The sequence below is a fragment of the Gossypium raimondii genome, chromosome 12, assembly GCF_025698545.1.
Source record: "Gossypium raimondii isolate GPD5lz chromosome 12, ASM2569854v1, whole genome shotgun sequence".
NCBI classification, from domain to species: Eukaryota; Viridiplantae; Streptophyta; class Magnoliopsida; order Malvales; family Malvaceae; genus Gossypium; species Gossypium raimondii.
The window spans coordinates 32,510,808-32,516,941 of NC_068576.1; the positions used below are offsets into that span (position 1 = coordinate 32,510,808).

General features: G+C 36.7%; 1 non-coding gene across 1 annotated transcript; it reads right to left on the reverse strand.

The window, feature by feature from the left end:
- Positions 1 to 456: 456 nt before the first annotated feature.
- On the reverse strand, positions 457 to 563 carry LOC128035701 (small nucleolar RNA R71). Its single transcript, XR_008192252.1, has one exon. It is a non-coding gene; the product is annotated as a small nucleolar RNA R71 (small nucleolar RNA).
- Positions 564 to 6,134: the final 5,571 nt, after the last annotated feature.

A 6,134-nucleotide genomic window follows, 5' to 3' on the forward strand; every position in this document is an offset into this window, starting at 1 on the left:
AGGACCAAATAGATGAACTTTGAAAATCCAAATAAAGGAAACGAAGAAAACCCTACTCAAAATCCTATCCTTATTGTTGATAATAGGGATAAAGCTCTAAGATAGTATGTCGTGCCAGTGTTTCATGATCTTAATTAGGGTATTCGGAGACCCAAAATCGAGGCACAATAATTTGAGCTAAATTCAATCATGTTCTAGATGCTTCAAACAGTGGGCCAATTCAGTGGAATGCCTATCGAAGATCCTCACCTTCACTTAAGACTATTTATGGAGGTGAGCTATTCTTTCAAGTTAGCTGAAGTACCAGAAGATGCACTCTGATTAAAGTTGTTCCAATATTCACTTTGGGATAGAGCTTGAGCTTGGTTGAACTCATTGCCACTACATTCCATTCCCACATTGCTAGAGTTAGCAGAAAGATTCCTCATGAAGTACTTCTCGCCTAAATAGAATGCTAAGTTGAGAAATTAGATCACTACTTTCCAACAAATGGATGATGAGTCTTTATATAAGGCATGGGAATGGTACAAACAATTATTACAGAAGTGTCCTCATCACAGAATCCCTCATTGCATCCAGTTTGAGCCGTTTTATAACGGTTTCACTGCTCACATTAGGATGGTAGTGGATGCTTCTGCTAATGGTTCTCTCATTTCTAGGTCATATAACGAGGCCTGTGAAATCATTGAGAGGATTGCCAGCAACAATTATCAATGGCCAACCAATCAAGCAGCGTTAGGAAGACAAGTCGTTAGAATACATGAAGTGGATCCACTCACTTCACTCACATATCAGGTATCCTCAATATCATCGATGCTTAAGAATTTTACCATTAATGGTTTAATAATTTTGCAACTCAGCCGCCCAATCAATTTGAAAATATAGCATGTGTTTATTGTGGGGAAGGACATTTGTTCAAGGACTGTCTGTCAAACCTAGAATCCATGTTTATAACCCATCTTGGCGAAACAGCCCCAATTTCTCTTGGAGTAACCAAGGGGCTGGACCCAGTAAAACTTATGTCCAACCTAAACTGACCTAACCACCTATTTTTACCTGATAAGATCAGAAGCAACCTCAAGCTGAATCTTCCAATGGCTTAGAAAACTTGTTCAAGGCATACATAGTAAAAAATGATGCCTTGATCCAAAGCCAAACAGCCAAACTGAAAAATTTGGGGAACCAAATGGAGTAGTTTGCAACTAAACTTTGGAACCGACCATAAGGTACTTTGCCTAATGATACAGAAAATCCAAAAAATCTGGGGAAGGAGCATTGTAAGGTGTTGACATTGAGGAGTAGAAATAAATTAGAGCCCAACACTGTTGAAGTTGAAGAAGAGCCAACTGATGCTCAAGACTCAATGGAAGTTCAATCGAGTGTTGAAATTCTTGTTCCACCAGAACCAGAACCTGCAAAATTTGATAAGGTAACTTTTGAACCAATTAATTCTAATAAACTAACAACTTCGTTATATGCAGAATTGCCACAGAAGACGAATCAACCAATTCTAGTAAAGAATCCTCCACCACCCTACCCTTAAAGGCTTTAAAAGCAGAAACATGAAGTTCCGTTCAAGAAGTTTCTAGACGAACTCAAGAAACTTCATATCAATATTCCTTTGGTAGAAGCACTTGAACAGATGCTGAATTACGTTAAGTTCATGAAGGGTATCTTGTCCAAGAAATGGAGAGTTGGAGAATTTGAGACGGTAGCCCTAACAAAGGAATGCAGTGCATATCTTCAAGATAAACTACCACCAAAGTTGAAGGATCCTGGATGTTTTACCATATCCTGCAACATTGAAACAACTTATTGTGGTAAGGCATTATACGATTTGGGTGAGAGCATTAATTTGATGCCTATTTCCATATTCAAAAAGTTTCGGATAGGTGAAGTTAGACCTACTATGGTTACACTTCAATTAACAGATCAATCTTTAGCACATCTAGAAGGAAAAATCGAGGATGTATTGGTAGGTGTAGATAAAATTATTTCCCTGCTGACTTTTTTATTCTAGACTTTGACGCAGATAAAGAGGAATCAATCATACTAGGAAGGCCTTTTCTAGCATCTGGAAAGACCCTTATCGATGTGCAGAAGGGCGAGCTTACTATTCATGTTCAGGATGATCAGGTAACGTTTAATGCTTTCAAGTCTATGTGATTTCCTGACACAGTTGATGATTGTTCTGCTGTATTCGAGTTAGAGGAACTGATCATGGAAAAGGAATTCAACTATGTGAAGGACCCATTGGAGCAAATTTTGACATCAGACCCCCCAAGTGATGAAGAGGAAGAGGAATACTTAGCTTTGCTAGAAGCTAATCAAAGGGGATTTAATCTACAATCCCACTTTGAATCTTTGGAGTTAGAAAGTAGAGATTACATCCAGCCGAAAGCGTCAATTGAGGACCCACCTAAATTAGAACTGATGGTACTTCCCTTACATTTAAAATATGTTTATTTAGGTAACGTTTCTACTTTGCCTGTGGTTATTTCAGTAGAATTGACCGAAAAGCAAGAAGAGAATCATCTTAGTATTGAAACAATTCAAGAATACTATCGGATGGACTATAGGCAATATTCGTGGCATTAGTCCATCTGTATGTATGCATAAGATCATCCTGAAAGATGGCGAGAAAGGGACGTTTGATGGACAACGAAGACTGAACCCTATCAAGAAGGCCGTGGTAAAGAAAAAAATCATTAAGTGGTTAGATACAAGTATAATTTACACCATCTTAGACAGTTCATAAGTCCAGTCCAGTGCGTACAAAAGAAATGAGGTATTACGATTGTTGAAAATGAGAATAATGAATTAATACTGACTAGAACAGTTACAGGATGGAGATTTTGCATAGATTACCAAAAGTTGAACAAGGCGACTAGGAAAGACCACTTTCCTTTACCATTCTTGGACCAAATGCTGGATAGACTCATGGGGTGAGACTATTACTCTTTTCTCGATGGATACTCGGGGTATAATCAAATTATAGTAGCAGCAAAAGATCAACACAAAACAACATTCAGATGCTTGTACGATACATTTGCATTTAAAAATATTCCATTTGGTCTATGTAATGAACCTGTTACATTTCAAATATGTATGATGTCTATTTTTACTGACATGGTTGAGAAGTATTTGGAAGTGTTTATGGATGATTTTTCAGTATTTAGAGATACATATGCTGATTGCTCAGCCAATCTAGCCAAGGTACTAAGGCGATGCGAAGAAAAAAACCTAGTACTCAACTAGGAAAAGTGTCATTTGATGGTTCGAGAACGAATTATTCTACAACACCGAATAACGAGACATGGGATCGAGGTAGATAAAATAAAGGTCGATGTTATTGAGAAACTCCCACCTCTAAAATTTGTAAAGGGTGTTAGGAGCTTTTTGGGCCACGTCAGTTTCTATCGGATATTTATCAAAGACTTCTCCAAAATTGCTAAACCCTTATGCAAATTATTGGAGAAGGACATGATGTTCAAATTTGATAAGTGGTTGAGAGCTTTCACTGATTTGAAGAGACGGTTAGTTTCAACATCCATAATCGTCAGACCAGACTGGGGTTTGCCATTTGAACTGATGTGTTACACCAGTGACTTTGCAATAGGAGTTGTGATGGGCCAGCGAAGCAATAGAGTTTTTCATCCAATATACTATACAAGTCAGACTCTCACGGGAGCTCAATTGAATTATACAGTACCAGAGAAAGAGTTATCTGTTATTGTGTTTGCTTTTGTCAAGTTTCAATCTTATCTTGTAGGTCCCAAAGTCACTGTCTATACAGACCACTCGATAATTAAGTATTTACTTGCTAAGAAAGACACTAAGTCGAGATTGATCTGACTGGTACTTCTACTCCAAGAATTCGATCAAGAAATTCAAGATGGAAAAGGGATAGAAAATCAAGTAACAGATCACTTATCCATATTGGAGTCACAAGAAGAGAATTCTCCACTTATACCCATTCAGGAGACATTCCTAGATGAACACATACTGAAGGCAAATCATGTCCATAATACCCCTTAGTTTGCTGATTTTGCTAACTATTTAGCTTGTGGTTTGATACCGATTGATAAGACGTGTCATCAAAAGAAAAACTTTCTTCACGATGTGAAGTACTATTTCTAGGAAGAGCCATATTTGTTTAAAAAGTGTGCAGATCAAATGATCATGAGATGAGTGGTAGAAGATGAAGTACATAAGATTTTATATCATTGCCACACAGCTCCGAGTGGGGGACACTTCAGAGGTACACGTATTGTGACCAAGGTATTGCAAGCTGGATTCTTTTGGCCAACACTATTCAAAAATGCATGTGCTTATGTAAAGAGCTGTGATCGATGCTAGAAGGTTGGAAACATCATCAACAGAAAGAACATGCCCCAAAGAAACATCATTAAGGTAGAATTATTTAATGTTTGGGGTATTGAATTTCTTAGTCCTTTCCTTCTGTCTTTTGGTCACAAGTACATATTGGTAGCAATAGACTACGTATCTAAATGGGTTGAGGCTGAGGCATATCCGACAAACGATGCTAAGGTTGTGATGAAGCTTTTGCAGTAGCATGTGTTTACAAGGTTTGGAACCCTAAGAGCTATCATCAGTGATGAAGGGTCCCATTTTTTGAACAAATGGTTGAAATGGTTACCCGACAAACATGGAGTGAAGCACAAGGTTGCCACAGCTTACCATCTGTAGACGAATGGGTAAGCTGAACTAGAAAACAAAAAGATCAAAGGCATACTCGAGAAGTTAGTTTGCGCTAACCGATGAGAGTGGTCCAAAAGATTGGATGGTGCTTTATGGGCTTACAAAACAACATACAAGACACCTTTAGGGATGCCACCTTATAGGTTGGTCGTTGGGAAAGCCTGTCATCTACCCTTGGAGTTAGAACATAAAGCTTACAGGGCTCTCCAATAACTCAACTTGGATCTTAAGCTTGCTAAAGAGAAACAGATGCTTCAACTCAACGAGTTAGAAGAGTTCCAAATGTTCTCATATGATAATGTCAAACTATTCAAGGAACGACTTAAAAGATGGCATGACAAGCACATTCGAGTTTGAGAATTTAAAGCAGGTCAACAAGTCTTGTTGTTCAATTCCAAATTAAGGTTCTTTCCAGCTAAGTTAAAATCACGTTGGTCCGGTCTATTTACGATTCACCAAGTTTTCCCATATGGATTTGTCGAACTACAAGGTAAGGGAGGTAATTTTCGAGTCAATGCTCAGCGCTTAAAACATTACTAGAGGAAAAAATTGAGCAGGATACAGTCTCATTCATTTTATCATTTATTTAATTGTTCTCGTTTTCTTTTTTAAATGATTTAGGGTATATTTTTAGGATTAGTATGTTTAAATAAATTTTGTCTAAGAGATTAGAACTTAAGCGGGACCGCTTGTGACCTCTCCAATATTTCATGGAAATTGATTTTAACATAATGTTCTGAGAATTTATTCCCTAAATGGAAAAATAAATTTTGAGTTTTTCAAATAAAAGGTTCAATTTTGATCCAGTTTTTAATTGCAACTCAATTTTCAATTTTTCTTTAAGTCTAGGTACTTGATTGACTTATTTGCAAAATTTGGTTGTTCTTTTGTAAATATCAAAATTAGATGTCTCTTTTGTAAATATTTTCCAAGGCATCTAAAGTAATTTTTTAAATTTAAATTAAATAAATAAGATGATAATAACTAGTATATATTTATATTTACTATAATATATAGTAATTATTATCAACTTTGCATAGAATTAGGATTAGTTTAAATTTGATAATATTTTAATTAATAGTTTTTTTCCAATAAATTAATAGCAAATAATAATTTAATATGCATTATATTAATTATTAATTATTATTAACCTTTTGCAGAATTAGAACTTAGAATATTTTTAATTATTAATTTGTTCTAAGAATTCTAATTGAACTCCTTCCCTCTTCATTATAAATTCCAATCACCTTCTACACTTTTTTTCACATCGCCCAGCAGCTACCATTGTGTGCACCTCGTGACCTGCCCCATCGCGCACGTCGTTAGCCAACTACAAAGCCGCTCACGCACGCAGTTGTTCCAGCTGACAATCGTGTGCTGCTACTGCCTCGTACGTCCTACTCCTCGCGCAT